Source organism: Melanotaenia boesemani, chromosome 2 (genome assembly GCF_017639745.1).
Source record: "Melanotaenia boesemani isolate fMelBoe1 chromosome 2, fMelBoe1.pri, whole genome shotgun sequence".
In the NCBI taxonomy this organism is placed as follows: domain Eukaryota; kingdom Metazoa; phylum Chordata; class Actinopteri; order Atheriniformes; family Melanotaeniidae; genus Melanotaenia; species Melanotaenia boesemani.
This window is the reverse complement of record NC_055683.1, coordinates 38,388,705-38,412,903: the sequence shown is the minus strand read 5'-3', so window position 1 is coordinate 38,412,903 and position 24,199 is coordinate 38,388,705. Positions and strand designations below refer to the sequence as shown.

The 24,199-nt window shown below is 43.2% G+C and overlaps 2 long non-coding RNA genes across 2 annotated transcripts; one reads left to right on the top strand and one right to left on the bottom strand.

The window, feature by feature from the left end:
- Positions 1–49: 49 nt before the first annotated feature.
- Positions 50–20,473, bottom strand: LOC121651937. The gene is made up of 3 exons (XR_006012536.1): positions 20,308–20,473; positions 2,962–2,968; positions 50–60 (listed from the first exon to the last, which is right to left on the bottom strand). It is a non-coding gene; the product is annotated as an uncharacterized LOC121651937 (long non-coding RNA).
- Positions 5,831–6,739, top strand: LOC121651919. The gene is made up of 3 exons (XR_006012532.1): positions 5,831–5,876; positions 5,960–6,073; positions 6,716–6,739. It is a non-coding gene; the product is annotated as an uncharacterized LOC121651919 (long non-coding RNA).
- Positions 20,474–24,199: the final 3,726 nt, after the last annotated feature.

Below are 24,199 nucleotides of genomic sequence, written 5' to 3'. Positions count from 1 at the left end.
TTAAAGTGCATAAAAAAGTAACTTGCTTAACAGCAACTTTTCAGAACTTGATATATTTTTCTTCTTTTGAAATAACAAAAACAGTTTTTCCCTGCCCATATTTGATCTCATCTGAGACAGATCTCATCTTGAGCGCATGTTTACTATTGTTCTTAAATGAAATAAAGCTGACATCCAAGTGTATAATAAAGTGCAACTAAATTAAATAATTGAAAACAAAATGTCTTTCCTAAATATTTAACCTATAATAAGTTAACAAAAAACAGTCACTTAAAAGACATAAAACTGCATTTAGTTTGTGCTACAACACAGTCTGATGCACGATACAATGCAGGGTTGTCAGCTGAGGCGCAACAGCGGACCAACGTGCAGCCAAGCCGCTAATTATTCCAGCCATGGATGGAGCCCCATCCGTTACGAGCATGCACACGCGCTTCATGTCCAGATTATTATCTTCAAAAAATTATATTTTTTCAAACAGTACCTCGCCTGTTGTGTGCCCATCTAATGGCAATAAACCCAGCAGTTCCTCTTTGAAAATGTTGCCGTCAAAAAAACGGACATACATGCAAAGCTGGGCTGTGTCGGTTTTATCTGTAGACTCGTCTACTGCTACAGCCATATTATCAGCCTTTCTGAGCTCTTTTAGTAGCGTCTCGAATACATCTGTGGCAAGAATATCAACCCTGCGAATGTTTGAAGTGTCAGACAGAGGTACCTGTTTGATAGCAGATGCCACACTCGTCCTCATTTTTTCGTCAGTTAAAACTTCTTCCACGACAGCCAACATGCAGTCCTTTACTGTTTCTGAGTCTGTGAAGGGTCTCTTTTTCTTTGCCAAGATCCATGACACGCGAAGCGAAGCTGCTGTGGCCCTTTCCTGAGCAGTGCAAGTCTGCTTCATTGTAGAACAGCTCCGGTTGTAAGATGCAGTCAAACTCTGGATTTTAGCCACCCTCTCATGTGATCCCTCAGGAAAGTTTTTCCGAAACGCGGCATGTTTTTCAACGTGGTGTCTTCGGACATTATAGTCTTTCAGCACTGCAACGCACTCATTGCAGAGTAAACACATCGGCTTGGCGTTTGGACTAGGTGGCAAAATAAACAAATACTTGTCGGTCCACGCAGGATTAAACTGACGATTTTCCTCGCCAATACGTCGTTTCAGGGTAGGTAAGGACATGCTGTAAAATTGCTAATGCTAATTATTGCGGATTGCTTCTCAAACGCGCCTTCTTAACAACGCAATGCATTGCGGGATAGTTGCTAGGTTACAGTAAACGTTGCGTTCAATGTTTGTGATACTGTTGGAATTTTATGGAAGTCACTGCTATTAATAGGTGTTTTCCTGTAGTCCTCGGACCCAAATTCCAATCACTTGGCATTTGCTATCGGGCCACTGCAGGGTTGCTTTCGGGCCGCATGCGGCCCGCGGGCCGCTAAATGAATAGGGTTGATGTAAACAATAACCGTGCTCCCGCTATGGTGGACAAAGTCCCCGAATGCACTAGCTTGGCTGGGCAATGTGTGAGCATTTAAACTGACCAATCAGAGAATAAGGCACATCAGCCAAAGTCTCCGCCTCCAGAGTCTCAAAACTCCAGCAGTCGAGCGAGGAGGACTGTTAAGCCGAGCGCGCAGTGACAGAACTGAGAGCGAGCAGGTCCACATGTGTGAACACGGTGGATTGATGAGCTCTCACGAGGGTGATTCTCTGCTTGCAAATACTGTGTTATTCCCTCGCAATGCAGAAATGCCTCCTCGTGACGTGTGTTTTAACTCGCGGGTACTAATTTACTCGCTCATATCACGTACTCGCGCGCGGTGATCCCCGTGCGCGTGCATTGTTTTTATGCGCGCGTGCGGTTTTCAAGCGCGCTGCTTCTGGAACCGAATAAACGCCATACACCAGGCAGCCCAGGGCGACGGCGAGCAGGCCCAGCGGGCGCCGGGCACTGTGGCGCGGGCCGCACGGAGGGCAGGCGCCCCACAGGCCCAAGGGCCACCCTTTCCCCCAGCAAAGCCCCACCCAGGAACCCGACGGAGCCCAACCACCCCAGGCAAAACCACCGCGGGCCACGCCAACTCAACACCAAGGCTAGGCACCCCAGGTACAAGAACATGTCCGCAACCCCCCGGCAGCCCAGGGAGTCTAGGGCCTGGTGGGCCCCAGACCCGACCCTCTCCACATACACACACCCACACAACCACATACATTCTCCCTGGGGTCTCACCAGCCCCCTGATGCGGCACCGAGGGCAGCCCCCAGGGCAGATGGCGCCCAGTGGCACCCCGCACAGGACTCCAGGCAGGCACCGAACCTCCACCCCCCGCAGCCCCGAGTGCATCCCGGGACACGAGGGCGTAGGAAGACCCCCGCCTAAATCAGAGGATTTTAAAATCAACCTGGTGGCTCCTGAACCCACCATAAGAAATCTGTTTTCCACAAAGTGTCAGAGTCAAAACTGGAAACTATTTGTAGGCATCTGAAGTCAAACATACATGTCCCCTCAGGTTTCCCTGTAATTGTAGCTTCCAGCATGAGTGATTCTATCATCAGCAGCAGTTCCAGTGTCTCTTTGTTGAATAAAATCAAATTCAAATTTAGCTTTATTGTCATTTTGCTGTACATACAACAGTAGCGCAGACAAGATGAGAGGATATTTCTCCAGGATCCACAAAAAAGTATTCTATTCTATTCTATTCTGAATAGAATAGAATAGAACAAAAAAGTACAAACCAAATCTAAAAAATTTAAGGGTTTAACACACACACACACACATACACACACACTCTCCTGAGATGTAATATTTTGTAGATGACAGAATATATGAGACTGGTTGAATTTAATGTCCGTAGCGGCACCCTGTGATGTAAAGTACAGTTCACAGTTAAAGCGACTTAGTGAATAATTAAAACACACAAACTAAAAACTATAAATACTGAATACTGAAATTAAACTAAAATTCTAAAATTAGATGAAGGTGCCTAGTGTGAGCATATCTGGATCAGCAGCTCAGCATGCTGACAGCTGGTAGAAAGAAGCTGGTCTACTGGTTCTGCCTCCAGCAGCATCTGCCTAATGACAGCAGTTCAGAGTTCATGGGGAGGATGTGAGGAGTCTCTGACAATGTTCAGTGCTCTGCTCCTGCAGTGGATCTGGAAAAGTTCTTGTACAGAGGGGAGAGAAACTCTGATGACCCTCTCAGCTCCCCTGAATACCCTCAGCAGGGCTTTTCTGTCAGACACACTGCAGCTGGAGGGCTATACTGAGATGCAGCTTGTCAGGACGCTCTCAACCACACCTCTGTAGAAAGTTCTGAGGATGCTGGTGGGGAGAGAGGCTTGTTTCAGCTTCCTCAGGAGGTGCAGTCTCTGCTGGGGTCATTTGACCTATTCCAGCTCAGGTCCTGCGAGATCTGCATTCCAAGGAACTTGATGTTATCTACTTTCTCCACTGTACAGCTGCTGATGCTGAGGGGAGCATTCTCAGGTTGTGGCCTCTGGAAGTCGATAATGATCCCCTTTGTTTTGTCCACACTGAGCAGCAGGTTGTTCTCTCTGCACCACCCTCTTGTTTATGATGGTCTGGGCATGCCCTTGCATATATGCGAACATCTGCTTGTTTTTTCAGTTTGAGAGAAAGGAGTGTTTCCTTCCCATCCATCAGCCAGTACTGGGTGTCCACCATGTTTAGAGCCAGTGAACATGCCTGGCAGAGATAGTCGATAGCAACACGGTAGTTATTATTTGCAACATTGAACCAAAGTGGGACCATCTGTCTTGGTTCAAGGTCTTGGAGGTGGCCCTGGATTTAGGCTCTATCAGTGACCTTCATTGCTTTGGCCAGCAGTCTGCAGACTTCAGCACAGATTGGTCTGATTTCTCAGCAGAAGACGAGGACATCATCAGCAAATTTTGGACCTGACAGTGTCGGGTCTGGCAGGTGAGCCGCGGCTTTGGCCACATCAGCTGCTGTCCAACACCAGAAAACCAACATTGCAAAATTCGTTCCGGCTGCTTTAACCATAGGAAAGTTGTATGTTTAATTGAGGTCACCCAGGCTCTGTCTACACAACCCAGTGTCTCCCACAAGAACCACACTCTTACCTGTTTAGGGTCAGAGTCTCTCAGGTCATCATTTGTATTCAGAAAAATACATAAAGACTGATTAAAAAATTTAATATGTGACTGTACAGGAGTCTTTATCTGGATCAAACTGTGAAACCACAGATTTATTCACCAGTACCTTTATGGTGCACCTGCAGTTATGAGTCACCTGCTCTGAAATTAAATCTGCATCGTGGTTTCTGACAGAGATGACAAATTCAGTTTTATTTATGTTAAGATGATAAAACAGTAGAATCTTAATGATGGAAATTTAAAAGACTGGAACTGACAGGAGTAACAACCAGTCAGGTGATGTATGGATTTCCAGATGAAAACAAGACTGATGAGAAAAATCTGACACTTTAGAATTAAACTGACAGTTGGAAACTGAGGAGGAGGAAGATCTGATGTTGCTCCTCCTTCCTATCCTCCTCCTACCTCTCCTCCTACCTGTCCTCCTCCTACCTGTCCTCCTCCTACCTCTCCTCCTCCTACCTGTCCTCCTCCTACCTGTCCTCCCTCCATCACAGGTAGAAATGTGACTCATTCCAGGAAGCAGCTCACCTGTGTATCAGTGGAGATTCTTCTTCTTCTTCTTCTCTGAACAAACTGTAAGTGTGAACTTTCCTCTTTGTTTCTGGAATGTTTGGAGAACTTGTTCACTTCTGATTTCAGCTCCAACTTTGATCTCTGCTGTTTGAAGACAAATCTACATGATGATCAGATCGTTATTTCTCTGAGGATCAAACTGTGGTTTTGTTGATGTGTAATGAGGCGGGAATGTGGCTCTACAGAACAACTTGAACTCTGACTTTCTCTTCGTGTTCACAGTAAAAACAGTCAGGCAGGTTTTTCAGGTTTTAAGTTCTGTGTTGCAACATTATTTCCTGGATCATCCTCCACCTCCACCTTGTTTCACATAAACAGCTCCAGTTACAACAACGTTGGGACTCTGTGTAAAAGTGTAGAAAACCAGAATTCACCGATTTATAAACCTCATCAGGTCATATTTTATTCCCAGTAGAAGATAAACAACATGTCAGATGGTGAAACTGAGACATTTTACTATGTGATGGAAAATATTAGCTGAATCTGATGCAGCAACACGTCTGGATAAAGTTGTGATGGTCTTCTTACTGGTTTCCAGTTCATGTGCTTTGTGGTGAGAACTTCTAGATGCTCTGCATGGACAAGCTCCTCAGTTAATTTCAGATTTCTTAAAGCTGAACTCTTTAACTTTCACTCTCAGCTCATCTGGAGGATTGTTTTTAGCTCCAACATCTGGTTCACCCACTCAGAGACATTTTCTAACTCAAACTGTCCCACTTCCACTGTGTTTAATGTGCTTCTGTTGTTTTATCTTCTTCTTTGTATTTGCTATGAAAATGTGAGTGAAGTGAATTATAATTGTTCTGCATATTATGGTCCTCTTTGTCCTGTAAATAGTTTCATCATCATGTCCTGTGCTGGTCTGCAGCTCCATCCCTCCATCTGGTGTCCTGATAGAAGTCCAGCAGCTGAAGGCAGCTTCCTCTTCCTCACTGCTGTCTGACTGCATCCATCTGACTCTGATATGAAGCAGAAACTCAGAGCCAATCAGAGGAGGAGCAGCAGATGATGGAAAGGAGGATTTCAGTTGATGTTCAGATGAATGATGTGTGTTTCCTCTGCAGGTGAAGGTAGAAAGTGTGTGTGAGCTGATGTGAATCCAGCATCATGGATCAGGACAGAGAGGAGGGAGTCCCTCCCTCTAAAACCACTCAGAGGTGAGATGTCCATCTCTAACTGTCCATGACTCTTCTCCATGTCAGAGATCACAACTCACATCACCAAACATCTGGATTCACAGGAACCAGTCTGGACCTGGACCTGGACCTGGACTTGGAGCTGAGCCCAGCTGTTTGTCCTTCAAGAGCGACCGGTCGAAGAATATTCCTCTTGATTTTCAATCAGAGCCACAGAGGTGAGCTGTGTGAAATTATTGCATCAGTTTAGTTTTATTCCATCTTGTGTTTAAACTCAATAATAACAATGATAATAAATAATAATAATAATAATAATATTAATAATAATAATAATAATAATAATAAAGGATATCTTCAGTATTTAAGGTGAAACATCCAGATGAAGCTCTAATAATAAACATGTGAGTTTTATTAAATATTTCTTGTGAGCTGAGAATAATCAGGAGGATTCTGTCTCAGTGCAGGAAACATAGAATCTCCATAATTCAACTTTCTCATCTGTGGAACGTAGAAGCAGACGAGAGTTTTTCCTCCTCTGGAAAAAGGAAACAGATTCTGGACGTTTTCCAGAAGTTCAGGAGATTCTCTGAACCTCAGTTACTAAGTGACCTGCAGTCAGTTTGGCTCCTCACAAACACACCAAACTTTTTCTTAGTGGAAAACTCCAACATCACACACATTTATACTGGGAGCTGCCCAGTCTAACCAGTCTCATCCAAGCACACACTGGCTGTGGCTGCCTTGCTCCAGGGCACCTCAGCACAGAGCTTCATGAAGGTGTTGGTGAGAGCTTCCTAAAAGCTGAAAGCAGCTTCTCCATGTGACAGAATGTGATGTGATTCTTCCTGATTCCTCCACAGAGTGGACCAGCAGAGCTCAGAGCTTCCCAGTGGTCAGTCTGCCCAGCAGCATCAAACACAGCTGGACTCCATATTTATGGTCTGTACATGTACAACAACTACTTCTCCATCTCTTCTGTCCACATCATCTCCATGCTGACCTTTGTAGACCAGTGGATTGTCAGTGTGTCCAACATGGATCTGATGTTTGGCTCCATGATTTCAGTCTGATTGTGTCCTTCATATCGTTTCTCTTCCAGCTGCTGGAGGACAACATGATCACTTTCATGAAGAAGGAGCTGAAGAAGATCCAGAAGCTTCTGAGTCCAGATTACCCAGAATGCTCAGTGTTGGAGGGTGAGGATGAGGAGCAGAGGAAGAGCAGCAGAGAGGCGTTAGTGAAGATCACAGTGGACTTCCTGAGGAGGATGAAGCAGGAGGAGCTGGCTGAGCGTCTGCAGAGCAGTAAGAGGATTTCTCTAAAGATTGAAGCTGCTGGATAAACGACACATTTACTGATGTCTCAACACATGAACATCACATATTCACATCCTCATTCCTCAGAGGCTTCAAATCTTTACTGACTCTTCTTATTTCTTCTTTTCTTTCAGAACTTCTGGCTGCAGCTTGTCAACGTAAACTAAAATGTGGTCTGAAGAAGAAGTTCCAGTGTGTGTTTGAGGGGATTGCTAAAGCAGGAAACCCAACCCTTCTGAACCAGATCTACACAGAGCTCTACATCACAGAGGGAGGGACTGCAGAGGTCAATGATAAACATGAGGTCAGACAGATTGAAACAGCATCCAGGAAACCACACAGACCAGAAACAACCATCAGACAAGAAGACATCTTTAAACTCCCACCTGGAAGAGATGAACCAATCAGAACAGTGATGACAAAGGGAGTGGCTGGCATTGGGAAAACTGTCTTAACACAGAAGTTCACTCTGGACTGGGCTGAAGACAAAGCCCACCAGGACATCCAGTTCACATTTCCACTGACTTTCAGAGAGCTGAATGTGCTGAAAGAGAAAAAGTTCAGCTTGGTGGAACTTGTTCATCACTTCTTTACTGAAACCAAAGAAGCAGGAATCTGCAGCTTTGAAGAGTTCCAGGTTGTCTTCATCTTGGACGGTCTGGATGAGAGTCGACTTCCTCTGGACTTCTACAACAATGAGACCCTGACTGATGTTACAGAGTCCACCTCAGTGGATGTGCTGCTGACTAACCTCATCAGGGGGAAACTGCTTCCCTCTGCTCGCCTCTGGATAACCACACGACCTGCAGCAGCCAATCAGATCCCTCCTGACTGTGTTGGCATGGTGACAGAGGTCAGAGGGTTCACTGACCCACAGAAGGAGGAGTACTTCAGGAAGAGGTTCAGAGATGAGGAGCAGGCCAGCAGGATCATCTCCCACATGAAGACATCACGAAGCCTCCACATCATGTGCCACATCCCAGTCTTCTGCTGGATCACTGCTACAGTTCTGGAGGATGTGCTGGAAACCAGAGAGGGAGGAGAGCTGCCCAAGACCCTGACTGAGATGTACATCCACTTCCTGGTGGTCCAGACCAAAGTCAAGAAGGTCAAGTATGATGGAGGAGCTGACACAGATCCACACTGGAGTCCAGAGAGCAGGAAGATGATTGAGTCTCTGGGAAAACTGGCTTTTGATCAGCTGCAGAAAGGAAACCTGATCTTCTATGAATCAGACCTGACAGAGTGTGGCATCGATATCACAGCAGCCTCAGTTTACTCAGGAGTGTTCACACAGATCTTTAAAGAGGAGAGAGGACTGTACCAGGAGAAGGTGTTCAGCTTCGTCCATCTGAGTGTTCAGGAGTTTCTGGCTGCTCTTCATGTCCGTCTGACCTTCATCAAGTCTGGAGTCAACCTGTTTGAAAAACAAAAAAAACTTTCTAAGATGCCCACAAACTTAAAGAAACCAGATTCAAAACGTCTCCATCAGAGAGCTGTGGACGAGGCCTTACAGAGTCCAAAAGGACACCTGGACTTGTTCCTCCGCTTCCTCCTGGGTCTTTCACTGCAGACCAATCAGAGTCTCCTACGAGGCCTGATGACACAGACAGGAAGTAGCTCACAGACCAATCAGGAAACAGTCCAGTACATCAAGAAGAAGATCAGTGAGAATGTGTCTGCAAAGAGAAGCATCAATCTGTTCCACTGTCTGAATGAACTGAATGATCGTTCTCTAGAGGAGGAGATCCATCAGTTCCTGAGATCAGGACGTCTCTCCACAGATGAACTGTCTCCTGCTCAGTGGTCAGCTCTGGTCTTCATCTTACTGTCATCAGAAGAAGATCTGGAGGTGTTTGACCTGCAGAAATACTCTCCTTCAGAGGAGGTTCTTCTGAGGCTGCTGCCAGTGGTCAAAGCCTCCAGCAAAGCTCTGTAAGTACATATATAGCAGGATGTGGAGAATTATCAGAAGACTCAGATAATAGTGTCAAGAAATGAATCAGAGATGATAAAACATGCTTTTATCTCTTCATGATTAGACCACTGTCACAGTATGTTGATTTAAAGAAGAGGTCCAGAACTCTACCATGAGAACTCTGCCTCATCCAAACAGAAGATTTCTATGTTTTATAGAAATTTCACTGGTACCATTTAATGTTAAAATTCATTTTAAGACTTTGCTCTCAACCTTCAGAGCATCACATGGTCAGTCTCCTCTATATATGAACTGCTGCAGCCTTACACATGCTGTCGCAGTCTGAGGTCATCTAATCTTTTAATGGTCCCTCACACTTCAGGACTCAACCAATCTTTCCAAGCAGTCGCCCCCACTATAATTCCCTTGAAGCAAAGGCTTTCTGGCTTTCTTGCTACTAGTTTATTTGAAGACTTCTCCCCAAATTTCACAGTGAAAATTGAAGAAAAAATCCTTCCAATCTCCAGCTTATTAACACACCTCGATGAGGGACCACAGCTCTGCAGAGAACACCATCCCAGTCATTGTAATTCTGGATTTAATCTTCAGTTTATTTCTGGACTTAGTTCAGGGTATGATAACCTGCTTCTGCAGAGAGGAAGAGTCACAACCGATTTCCATCGGGTCCGTGTGCGCTGTGTTCTGGTTTTCTGTGGCGCATCAAGTCACCAGAAACGTGTCAGACACGAAGTGCTTTACGAGTGTAGTTTACATATCTGCTTCTACAAGATTATGAAGTCACAGGAGAGTTGCGAGATCACGCGTGATGCCGTCAGTTCACGCAATTACAACCATGGATAAAGATGGCTGCATGTAAACAGAAGATCACTCTGCCTGTCTGACGTTCATTTTCTGGTCTTTTGGTTCACTGACCTTTTAACTCGTCTTTTAACAAGTATTACAGACAGCTCACCTGACTGAATGGGTAGCATGCTGTAAAAAAATGTATTTATGTTAATAAGCATGTTAAACTCACCATCTGCTCCTAAAACTGTTGATATCTCAGTCCAGACCTTCTCCTTTCTGCTGTTGTCCTTGTAAAACGGATCTGTGGTGTCATATAAAATCTTTTGATTCTCCACTTCAAGGATAAATGTCTCATCATCCATCATGAAAAAAAAACCCTGAGGCCTGACTGATTGACTTCTCAAGCTGTTTTTATACATTTAGCTCCGGAGGATGGGGCGCACACGGACCCGGTGGAAATTTGCTGTGAGGCCGTGTTTCTTATTAAGGCAGCGTCCTAGCCTCAGGTGGTGCTGCCAAATAAATGCCTCAGTGCCACTGCTGGCTCGGTGGTTTGATGCCACAGTTACCTACGGTGAACACACACTGGCAGTTCATATGAAAGCAAACATTATTTATATGGTCTTTATGGGTACTTTGCAGATTCTTTTTAAGTGATGTACAATCTTGTAAACCATTGCAGCTTCCTCAGTGTTACCATGGAAACGGGCCAGTTGTTTCCGAATCAGTTTTCAGATCAAGGACAGTTTTGTTTACGCCACAGACACCGCTTAATCTAGAGGTTCATCACTGATGAATAAACATACAGAACCTATTGCATTAATCATTTCTAAGACTTATAGCCTATCTACGTCCACGAATCCGGCTAAAAACTGCTAAAATTTATGTTTGCTGTAAGTGTGATGGATTTGTCACACATCTCCATTTGGCTTTTAGCAATAGTTTTACCTGGTAAGGAATTCATAAAGGTGTCCGCCGATGCCTGACAGAATGTAGAACTATACAGCTTTTGGTAAAAACCACTGCAGTAACTGGATATAATTCTATGATCTTCTGTAATAACTCCGTCTACATTAAGACAGTGTACGAAAGCACATTTACTTCATGCACTGTTTTGTGTTTGGCAATATCACTGCTAACTTTCCTGAAATATTTACCAATCTCAAATTTAAACCATTCCCAGTATATCCCATATTGATTTTCCCTGTTGGCTTTAAACCAAAAGAAACAATCCGTTCTTTGAGTTGTTCTTTAACAGAGTCATTTAACAATATAGAACTATTTATTCTCCAGAAGGCTGAATGAGTAGTACATGGCTTGTAGGTGGATAGGTTCATCTTTATAACTGTGGCTTTGTGGTCTGTAAGGGGAGTGGGGCAAATGTCCACAGTAGGGCTGCACAATAAATCATTAAAAAAGTCACGATCTCGATTCACACATACATGTAATCTAATTTCTACACACAGCGATTCTAAAGCATTTTATATCACAAGCTGCATCACAAACCAACGCTCCTAATTTCCTCCTGGAATTTTTCAAGAGTCCCCAAACGCAGCACTGCCGTTGCCTCCTCCCTCAACCAATGATAAAGCGGCGTTACAACATGTGATTCAGTGGAGGAAGTAGAGATGGGATTTATGGCTCTTTGAAGGCAGCCGGATCTTGAGGAGCCGTTCCTCTCAAAGAGCCATTCAAAAAATTGACAATATAAGAATGACAAACAATCAAAATAAATATATAAAATCTACTATACAAGATTAAATAATTATAGGAAAAATAGATAAAAAAGGATAAACGTGTGTGCGTGTGACTGTGTGAAAGATTTCATTGAGTGTTTTTAATCATGTAAAGCACATATGTCAAACTGGTCCAGCAAAGGGCCGTGTGGCTGCAGGTTTTTGTTCCAACCAAGCAGCAGCACACCAGATTTGACTGATTCAATCAACTGATCTCAGACTTCAGACAGCTGATTGGTCAAACTGTGTGCTCTTGGCTGGCTGGAACAAAAACCTGCAGCCACACGGCCCTTTGCTGGACCAGTTTGACATGCCTGATGTAAAGAAATTTGTGTTGCCTATGGCATGAAAAGAACTTTATAAATAAAGTTTGATTTGATGAAGGCAGTGTCAAAAACTTGTATATAAAAAGTCTCTCAAATGAATGGCTCACAGCTGTGAATTGGTTCCCATCATTCATTTAAAAGAGTTGTTCAAAAGAATTGATTCGTTCATGAACGTCACATCTCTGGGAGGAAGCGGCCTGTGTTTGGAAAGAGGGAGCGAGCGTGAAAGAGGAGGGAAGTTGGTGGGAAGGACGTTTAAATGCATAGCGATGAAAACCCAAGCGGTAGATGCGAGAGAAGTCCCCCCCCCCCCCCCCCAACTGAACTTGTACCCAAAAAACTCACATTCTGTAGTGGTTTGGAAGTAATTTAGGTGTGTTTTCCCTAGTTGCAGCACCGCAAGGCAACACCACAAATCTCTACAGTCACATTAATCACGTACAAATAAAGAAACAAAGACAGACGTCAATAACTGGACTGGAACAGTGGCTGGAGAGAAGCATCAGTCCCTGAAGCTATTTATTTCCAGGAACCTCATGGAGCAGTCATACCATGTCCTATGGGGGAGAGGCAGTTCGCCGACGTTCAGCAAACTATACTGTTGAGGTCCACGGGTCGGCGCAGGACTCCGGGTCGTCCCGGTCTGGTGCCGTTGCTGCTGGCTTCATCCTGAATGAGCGAGAGTTTCCACCACTGGGTGTTCAGCCACCAAATACCCCGCAATCCTTCTCCTCTGCCGCGGGCGAAGGGGTGGCGTCCTCCTCCCTGGATCCCCTTCACCACCGGACGGCCCGGCGTTCATGCCCACCTCCTCTCCTTCCCCCTACGACCCTCATAATCGGGGACTCTGTGGTAAGACATGTCCGTTTCTTTAATGCGACCACAAAATGCATGCCGGGTGCCACCGTACCGGTAATCATGAGTGAGCTCCCCGGTCTGCTGCAGTCTCTTCCAGACTCAGTGAAGCGGGTGGTTGTGCACGTCGGGACCAACGACACCACCCACCGTCAATCGGAGTCAACTAAGAACAATTTTAGGGATCTTTTTAACATTTTAAAAAGCAGCGGCAAGTCTGTTTTTATTAGCGGCCCGCTTCCCACTCTGAATCGCGGCGCAGAGCGTTTTAGCAGACTACTCGGACTGAACACTTGGCTCCAGCATACTTGCAAAGCTTTGAACATTGATTTTATCGACAATTTTAACGTGTTCTGGAACCGCTCCACTTATTACACATCGGACGGTCTGCATCCGAATAGATTAGGTTCCCGTATTCTAGCATTCAATTTACAGTACACATTGCAATCAGATGCACACTGACTGTTTACATCTGACGTCCCCACGCTCATTTCTTCCTCTGTACAACCACAACCAGTATCCGATTACCCCGTGCTCACTAGCCCCCCCATCCGATCCCTACAGCTTGATCCACCATCCAATCAACAACCGCCATCATTAGATCCGGACAAAACAGACAATTGTTACATTCTTTCATCTATCCCAGTCATATCCACGAATAGAAACACATACAGACGAAAAGAACAAACCGCACTCTTAAACCAGTCAACATCACTGTAAACAAACTCAGAAATAAAGCTTGCCCTACATCTCTGAACATGGCTCTTTTAAACGTAAGATCTTTAGTAAATAAGTCTTTTATTATCAATGATTTAGTTTTAGACTTCAAGCTTGACTGTATGTTTCTAACTGAAACTTGGCTGGGTGCAGACGCGACTGCTGTCCTTGCTGAGGCCTCACCGCCTAATTTTAACTTTGCTTTTTCGACAAGACATGGTAAAAGGGGAGGTGGCACTGCTTCAATAACATCAAAAGCTCTTGCCACCAAACCTGTTTTATTTAATCACTATGACACTTTTGAATACCATGCAATCATTCTTAGCAGTCCTCCCATCCTGATTATAACCATTTATAGACCACCCAAGAAATGCTCAGCTTTTATTAGAGAATTTTCTGATTTTTTATCTATTATCTATAATTCTTATAGTATGATTGTTTTAACTGGTGATTTTAACTTACACATAGACAACCCCTCAGATCCTGTGGCAGCTGAGTTTTTAAGTGTTCTTAGTTACATGGGTTTTATTCAACACGTGGGGCAGTCGAGTCACAACGGCGGGCACGCCCTAGACCTCGTCATCACGTATGGCCTGTCTGCTGGTGTGTCCTCCGTTGTCGACTTGGCTGTTTCTGACCACTACTGTGTGTTTTTTAACGTCACCAGTTTTATCCAGCGGGGTGCCTCGGTGAGGACGGTGAGGAAGCGTCATCTGACCCCTGAAGTGACTGCAAACTTTCTCCAGGTGTTAGAGAAATGTCCTCCTGCTGTTTTAACTGCCTCCTGTGATTTTATTGTTGAAAATTTTAACAGTAGACTTCAGTCAGCCCTCAACATTCTTGCCCCACAAAAAACTACATCCATTTATACTAAACCTATAGCCCCATGGAGGAATGAGGAACTAAAGAAAATTAAGAGGAAATGCAGGATGGCTGAGAGGAGATGGAGAAAAAACAAAATAACAATAAATTATCAAATTTACAAAGATCAACAAAAAATATACAATAACGCCCTTAGGAATGCACGAGATAATTACTTTTCAAAAATAATCAGTAACCATAAAAACAACCCCAAAATCCTCTTTTCAACAATAGATAATATCTTAAATTCAGATTCTATTATATCCAATTTTAACCCAACACATGCTCTATGCGAGGAGTTTGCAGACCACTTCGTGGGTAAGGTAGACACTATAAGACGTGATATTTTATCCTTTCAAAATAACATTATTTTAAATACATCTGAGTGTCTGCCTTTACCGGAGGAAACACTGGACAGTTTTGCCCTGGTTAACGCTGTGACACTTGATAAGGTTTTCTCCTCAGTGAGGCCTACCACATGTCTTTTGGACCCAATCCCAACTTCGTTTTTTAAGTCATTTTATGCATCTTTTAGAGACGAGCTTTTAAACATTATGAACTGCTCTCTTCAGACGGGGGTCTTCCCTGCTGCCTTTAAAGGAGCTGTGGTGAGGCCCCTGCTGAAGAAGGGCGGTTTGGATTTTAATGACCTTAATAACTTTAGACCGGTGTCCAACTTACCATTTTTAAGTAAAATTTTAGAGAAACTAGTTTTTATTCAGCTCGCTGATTTTTTAAACACACAGAATGTCCTTGAGAAATTTCAGTCTGGGTTCAGGGTGAACCACAGCACTGAGACGGCCCTTTCTAAGATTTTAAATGATCTTAGATTAAATTATGACTTAGAGAAGACAACAGTGTTGGTTCTCCTGGATCTAAGTGCTGCTTTTGACACCGTTGACCATACTATTCTTTTATCTGGTTTAAAGCAGCTCGGCCTCTCTGGTACAGTTCACAAGTGGTTCACCTCATACCTCACAGACAGGACATTTATGGTAAGCATGGACAGCTACTCCTCTAGGGTCCGGGAGATCACATGTGGTGTGCCCCAGGGTTCGGTTTTGGGCCCAGTGCTTTTTAATCTATACATGCTCCCTCTTGGCGGGGTCATCAGGAGACATGGGGTCAACTTTCATAGCTATGCTGATGACACCCAGCTGTACATCTCCGTGTCTCCTGATGACTCAAGGCCAATGGATGCTCTTTTTAACTGTATTTTGGACATCAAATCCTGGATGGCAGAAAACTTTCTCCAGCTTAACCAGGCCAAAACTGAGTTTTTAGTCATCGGTCCTGGGGCCCAGAGAGAGAAACTTTTACCTAAACTACAATCAATGTCTTTTAATCCATCTTCACAAGTAAAAAACTTGGGCGTGATTTTTGACTCTGAGCTGACTTTTATTCCCCATATTAAGAATATTACCAAAATAAGTTTTTATCATTTAAAAAACATTGCCAGAGTGCGCCCAATTCTCTCCCGGGCTAACACAGAGATGCTTATGCATGCTTTTATCACAAGTCGTATTGACTACTGTAATGCCCTGCTTTCTGGTCTTCCCCAAAAAACCATCTCAGGTTTACAACTTCTTCAGAATTCAGCAGCACGTGTCCTGACAAAGACCAGAAGGCGGGCCCATATTACACCCATTTTACGATCACTGCATTGGCTCCCTGTGTGCTTCAGGATCGATTTTAAGGTCATTTTATTAGTTTTTAAATGTCTTAATGGTCTTGGACCTTCTTATCTCTCAGATTTGCTTTTACCCTATGAACCCTCGCGATCCCTGCGGTCCTCCGGCAGTAGACTTTTAGTCATTCCTAGGGTCAGGACACACACCCACGGGGAGGCGTCGTTCCAGTGGCGCGGCCCTCACCTGTGGAACAGTCTGCCGGAGGACCTCAGGGTTGCAGAGAACATTCAGGTTTTTAAGACTCGCTTGAAGACCCATCTATTCAGCTTAGCTTTTAGTTGATATTCAGTTATTTAAGTCTTAATTAGTTTCGTAATATTTGGTTTTATTACTTCTGACGTTTTATACACTGAGTGCTCTTTTACTGCCTTTTATTGTTTCTGGATCCTTCCAGTGTTTCCTCTACGGGGGTCCGTCTGTACTGGGGGTGGTATCCGGCTGTGGCTGATCGATGCGGTGGGACGTATGTCTTGGCGGTGGGGGCTGGTGTTTCAGCCAGGTCTCCCCGGGCCGCCGTGCTCCTGTGTCCCTGCAGTTGCAGAAACTTGACAGAATACTGTCCCACCCTTGGTGCAGATGGATCCCCTTCTGATGAGGTTTCCTCATTTTTCCATCTGCACCTGGCATCATGTACTTTGAATTTGAAGGAGTGTTTGTGCGTGTATGGGGGGTGGGGGGTGAGGGTGATTGGACGGGAATGTTTTTAAATGTAAGGCGCTTTGAGCCACAATCTTGTACGAAAGGCGCTTTATAAATAAAGTTTTGATTGATTGATTGATTGATGATGGGGACAAAGTTGAGGACCTAATTAGAATAAGTATGTAAGGACCAAGCACTGATGACTTTGCTGTCAAGGAGGCTATACAAATGTGCTCAGTCAAGCTCAGCGTACAAGGAGACCAAATTTTTATACTGTTTTTTACTTTGCTACCTTTAGAAGCACAAATGACTGTACCGCTGCAACACCTAAATTTCCCAGCTTGGGATGAATGAAGTACTTCTATCTATCTATCTATCTATCTATCTATCTATCTATCTATCTATCTATCTATCTATCCATCTATCCATCTATCCATCTATCCATCTATCCATCTATCCATCCATCCATCCATCCATCCATCCATCTATCTATCTATCTATCTAATTACAAAGGCTGGCCTACACAGGCACCTTATTCCCCCAAAAGGAGGGTCTGTTCTAGGGAGAGGAGGGAGTATAGGCACAAGTTCTATGTCTACTAGTTTTGTATTCATGTAAGATGGTTTTTATGTTAACTGCTGCTCAAAAAATGTGAATTGTAAACATTGTAATTTCTGAATTTATTCAAGTATTTATCACTAATACAGTGAAAATGAGAGGAAATGTGAATGTTTGCTTTACAAGTCGACTTTAGTGTGCACCCCGAAATTTTCTGCTTCCACTCTTAAACATTTAAGTTAGGGGCCACTGTGCTCCTCATAAGAAAAGTTAGTGTGGAACCCTGTCCAGATATCATGAAGGTTAAACCTCTCTATAAAATGTTAAGCTTGGTGATGCTTCTGTTTGGTGCACGAGGAGGCCATTTGTCTAAAGAATTGTGAACATTGAGATCACCTCCTAACAACAGTGTTGCATTTGTAAATTTATCTAAACAATTTAACAAAGTTTTCCCTAGGGACAGAAACAGACCGTCATTTTCCTTCTCCGTGTTGTACCCGTAGACATTAGTGGTAATAATTATTTCATTACATTGGATCATTTGACATATGAAGTGGCCTAATAGGTCATTTTCAGTGAATAATGCCTCCCCACAGAATCTGTTTTTTAAAGTAGTTACCCCGGCTGAGCGCTCTGTACCAGCTGAAAACCATAAGGTGACACCCCATCGCCTTTTCCAAAATTCAGCATCATCAGAGGTAGATTGAGATTCTTTTAAAAAAACAAAAGTCTGGATTAAATTGTTTAGCAAAAAGGAATAAAGCTTTAACATTTTGTTGCGTAGCCCCCTGGCATCAAGAGACACAAAAGATAGAGTAGACATGAAAATGAACAGTAATGAACACAAAGAATAAAGTTTTGTTTTATAAAACCTTTAAAGTTTAACAAGTAGTGTAACATCGAGAACAGCAGCAGTAAAGTTACCCTGATAGGATTATTTAACGCTTACAGGAACTAAATAAACTGTTTTCTTATTATAATATCTGGATCAAGAAAGAACAGACTCAGATGTTCACAATCGAGGCTCAAAAAACACCTGAGAGCAGAGGGGACCGAACACAGGGACCATCTCATAGATGTAGTTTTTTAGGGTTATGGATGAATCTCTGAACCATTGATAAAACCACCACCTCCCTCGAAGTATGCAGCCTTTCCCTCCTCACCAGCTTTCTTAATCTTTGGCCACAGCTTCTGTCGGTTATCCCTTTCCTCCTTTGTTAAGTCCTAGGAGAAGCGTAGGCCTTAAGATTAGAGAAAGCCACTATTCTTAGCAGCTGTCCAGAAGTCCTCCTTCAGACGTCGGGAGATGAACCTGATGATAATGCCGTGAGACCTCGAGTCGTCCTGGCGGGTTCTCCCCATCCGGTGGGTAAAATCAATGTCATCAGACAACTTTTCTTTACTGGATGGAAAGTTTTTTTGGCAGATACAAACCACCTCCTCGAACACATTTTCCTTTTCCGCCTCCAGAGCGCCGTATAGCCTCAAATTCCACTGACGACCATAGCTTTCCAGATCTGCCACGAGCCATGGATTTCAAAGCAGATTCCTCACTTTTTTCCACATGTTTTTCAGTGTGAGCAACCTTTTCATTTATGAGTTTAGTTTCAGAGCGGACGGTGTCCACCATTTTCTCCAATGCATCACTCCTGGTGTTTATCAAGTTAGCCAACATGCAAACAGCATCATCAGTTTAAAGCGTGAGAAAAAAAGGGTTTCTTGGCAAGGGGAGGTTTACTTGGGGTCAGCGGTAGTGGAGGGAACTCCTCTTCCATCACTGCTTGCAGATTGCCATCCTTCTTGCTGTTGTAGTCGTGCTCTTTAGCAAACAAGCTAGCTGAGCTTCCTGCCTCTTTGCAGGACGTGTTTCCTCTACAGACTGAGGCATTTTGCTTGGTACTGGTTCAGATATTACTCCAAAATAGAAAACCAAACAACTGGTCTGTCACTTTCCACAGGAAAAGTATATCTGCTGCGTTAAAACAACGCTGATAGTAGGACACCGGCTTACATGTGTGGAGGGTGTGATGTTGGTGACGTCATCGTACACCTGGAGAAAGCACATCTATTGCATCATACAGACAAGAAACCAGATCACACTACCCGAGTAGATGAACAGTTACATGAACATTTTCACAATCATACATTGAAAGACTAACACACACGGACAGACTGAGGACACGGACTAATTTGGATATTTGACTTTTTTGTTGGACTTATTGGACTTTGTTCTGTTTGTTGTTAGGGGCCAAATTTAAACAGAGTTCTTGGAGTCACCTTTCTAGTAGGGTTGGCTAGATTGTTAGATTGTTGGATACCCTTCCCAGTGTTCTCATGTGGAAATATGTGTCCCAACCCGTACCCGTTGGTGGAAACTGGGCTTAGTAGGCAGAGTGAGGCGTCCAGAGGGATGCGACAGCTCATGAAGTGAGAAAGAGATTCTGGGATTTCTTTCCAGAATTGTTGAACTGGTGTGCAGTGCCATACGGCACGGATGTAATTACGCCTGTCGCAATAAGCAATAAGGCAATTAATTGCACGGTAAGAAAAAATAACTCCAAGTTTGCTGGCCGCCATTAGCTTGTTTTCCTATCTCACTTTATCATAGACCATGTATGATAACAGTTTCACTATGAAGTATCTGGACTGAACCTCTGGTTTCTTGCGTAGGGATCTCTCTCCTGTCACACTTGACAGCAGCATGTTGCGGCAGAGACCTGTACGAGCCACATCTGTTTTACAGGGCTGAAAACCATCACTCATCGGCCGTGAGACTCGTGCATTTGAGTGGCTTCTCACGCTCATCCTCCAATTTCTCACGTTGAAATAAACATCAAGAGCAATGGCGGCTAATGGAGAGGTTCAGGAAGATTCCAAGTGGGCCGCATTACTTTTTGGCCGGTGTCCCAACGTATGTGAAAAAGCGCAGCGTCGCAGCAGCGGTTCACCCACTGCTCGTAGATCAGTCTGACACGCAGTGATGAGGGAGATATTTCAGCTCCACAAACAGCAACGATGGGCAGTATACTTTTTTCTAGTTTTATTTTTAATACAATGGTACTAACTGGCAGTTTTACTGGTTTTCCCTGTCTGTGCTCCATGTTTAATATTTTTTATTTATTTTTTGAAGGGAAGTTTTGTTTACAGAACAGAGACTTTATTTTCTATCATACTTAATGTTTTTGGTTGTGTTTGGTTTTCATTTATTGTTAATGAGACTGAGAGTCCGTTCTATTTATTGTTTTTGTTTTATTTAAATTTTCTTCCAGTTCCAGTATAAAATGTTCTTTAGAAATTAAAGTTTATTGATCTTTGAAAGGGTGTATTTGCATTATTATGGCATTGTCAATTATATTAGTTGGAAATGGTCTCAAAATTACATTATTGCTTTGCGCAATGTTATCGCGTATTGCAAGAAAATTAATCGCACAGCAAAATTTGCTATCGCAACAGGCCTAGATGTAATTATCCAAGGTGTTTTTAGAGCAGTTAGCGCAGAAATCCGAATGAAATCCCATTTTGAACATCTTGTACTGTATTAGTTTAGTATTTGTCTTCTAATATAACATTAAGACCATAAATTGAAATCTTCCATTACTAAGTTCAAATTTACTTAACATTTCTTCTTCCAAAAAATCATCTATGTAAAATATACAAAATAATACAACAATCAGACAATAGCCCTTCCTTACCAGAATCCCAGTGGGACAAAGATTGATTCTTTGCTCCTGATGCTGATTTCTGTCTCTTCAGTTAGGTTAGAAACGATGATGGTTTGTAGTTGTTTTATTTTCTGTTCCGGTTCAGCTTCTTGTTGTTTTTTTTTTATTTTTGTAGGTGGAAATTGAGCTCAATCAATCAATCAATCAATCAATCAAACTTTATTTGTATAGCGCTTTACAACAGCAACAGCTGAACCAAAGTGCTTTTCAACGTGCTATAATAAGAGAATAAAAACAACTAAAAACAGGTTAACAATAACAGTTTAGACAAAAATAAAAAATTTTCAGAGTAAATTAGTGTAAAACAAGAGTCACAATGTAGTTAAGTACCAAATGCAAGTCTAAACAAATAAGTCTTTACCTTAGTTTTGAACAAAGGCAGATCTGTGATGGTCCGCAACTCAAGTGGCAAAGTGTTCCAAAGTCTGGGACCGGCTACAGCGAATGAACGGTCGCCCCACTGCTTGCAATTGGTCCTGGGGACCTCCAGCAGGTGTTGGCCTGCAGAACGCAGGGCTCTGCTGGGTTTGTGTACAAATAACAATTCACATAAATAAGAAGGTGCAAGTCCATGAATGGCTTTAAAAACAAACATTAAAAGTTTAAAATCAACTCTGAAGTGTACCGGGAGCCAGTGGAGGGAGTACAGAACAGGAGTAATGCGACGTAATGCGATGTTTGTCAGAAGCCGAGCAGCAGCATTCTGCACCAGTTGCAGCCGATTGAGTGTGCACTGGTTCAGACCGATATAAAGAGCATTGCAGTAGTCAATATGTGAGCTAATAAAAGCATGCGTAGCCTTCTCAGGTCGTTCTGACAAAGGAAGGGTTTGACCTTGGCCAGAAGGCGGAGCTAGAAGAAGCTGGCTTTAACAACACTGTCAATCTTCCTGTCATGTTTCAGACAGTTGTCAAACTTCATTCCCAGGTTTTTTACATCTGGTTTACAGAGCGGACCAAGAGAACCAAGATCAGGTACATCCTCAAACAAGTTAGGACCAAACAAAATACCCTCAGTTTTGCTTTCATTTAGATGCAGAAAATTCTAAAAAAGCCACATCTTAATATCCGCCAAAGAGTTTTGTATGGACACAAGTGCACTGGGATTGTTAGAACCAATGGGTAGGTATACTTGAAGGTCATCTGCATAAAAATGAAAGAAAAGGTTATGTTTGTAGATGACTGAGCTGAGAGGAAACATATAAAGAGAAAACAACAAAGGCCCAGGGATGGAGCCCTGTGGCACACCAGTGGTTAGAGGGACCGTAGAGGACGAGAGGTCATTAATTATCACCCTAAAGCTCCTATCAGTCAAACAAGATTCCAACCACTGCAGGACAGTCCCACGGAGACCGACCTGTTGGGACAGGCGAGTGATGAGGACTGAATGGTCCACAGTATCAAAAGCTGCTGTGAGGTCCAGCATCACCAGCAACACACGCTTCTTGGAATCAAGAGATAAAAGAATGTCGTTTTGCACTTTTAACAGCTCAGACTCTGTGCTGTGTCTAAATCCAGACTGAAATTTGTCTAAAACAGTGTTGTTTTCTAAAAATGATTGCAACTGAGTAAAAACAACTTTTTCTTAAACCTTAGCTAAAAATGGTAAATTTGAGACAGGTCTAAAATTTGATAAAACAGATGGGTCAAGGTTGTGTTTTTTAAGTAGTGGCTTGACAACAGCGTGTTTGAAGGCAGCTGGAACCATTCCACACCTGAGGCAACTGTTAATAAAAGAGAGAAGGCATGGCTCAACAGTAATAAAAGCCTCTCTGAGCACCTTTGCAGGTACAATGTCCAAGGGACAGTAACTGGGTTTAATACTCTGTACCACCTCAGTGAGAAGTGATAGAGACACTTGCTCAAAACTTTCCAAAACAGCAGACAGTGCAGGAGGAGTGTACAGTTCAGCACAAGCATTTATATTATCCTTAATGTGCTGTCTCACATATGCCACCTTATTGGTGAAAAAGTGAAGAAAATTTTCACAGGTTGAAGCTGAAACATTAGACAGAACAGTGGGAGGGTTTATAACAGAGTTAATTGTGTTGAACAATACTCTAGGATGACTGCAACTGTTGGTGATTATATCTGACAAATATTGAGACTTGGCCTCTTTCACTTCTCTATGATAGTCCTTCAAACTGTCTCTCAAAATTCCCAGAGACACATGCAGCCTGTCCTTTTTCCACCTGTGCTCCGCCTGTCTGCAGCGCTGTCTGATGCCACGGGTGGTGTCATTGAGCCAGGGTTCAGGTTTTGGTTTGGTAGATTTAGACTTAAAAGGTGCAACAGTATCCAGAATCCCAGAGCAGGTGGAATGAAAAGAGGTGATGAAGTCGTTAGGGCACAGAGTAGAGGCCAACCCATCTGCGGAGTATAGATGAGTGTCCAGGAAGGCAGATGCAAATTCTCTTGCTGTAGAGGAGGTGATGGTACGTCGAGAGCAGGCCAGCATTAAAGGTTTGGCTGTGGGACAAGGAGCTGTGTATTCAAACATGACAGGGAGGTGGTCAGAGAGACAAATAGCAGCTGTTTCTTTGACAGACAGAGAGAGCCCATGTGAAATGATCAGGTCCAAGGTGTGACCCAGTTGATGTGTGGGGCCATTCACTGACTGAATGAGATCAAAGGAATCCAGAAGACATTTAAAATTGTCAGCCAGTTCATTAGATGTGCAACAAACATATATATTAAAGTCCCCACAGAGTAGTATCTTATCATATTTACACATAATGTTCGATAAAAATTAAGAGAATTCAGATATGAACTCCTTTTTATATCTAGGGGGGCGATATATTGCAACACACAACAAAGGAGAGGCAAAGTCAATTACAGTAGTTGTAATATAAAAGTAGAATAGCAGTCTGCAGGGATTAAATGGCAGTTGAAGCTCTGTTTAAACACTGGCCACACCACCAGCACAACCTGAAACTCTGGGGGCACTAAAGAAAGGCTATTCTTTCTTTAGTGCCCTTAATGATTATACTCTTAATACTGCTTTGTCATTTTCTCAAAAAAAAGGATGGAGATGACTTTGGGAAGTCATTTCTATCTAGAAAGGATGCCTGCATCATCCTGCAGCAGTTAGACTGGAAGTTAGCACTGCTCCCAGGAGACCACAAACACTCTCAATAAAATCTGATATAATTCATTAATGTACATACATCATTTTTCTTATTTTTATAATTCTTATACA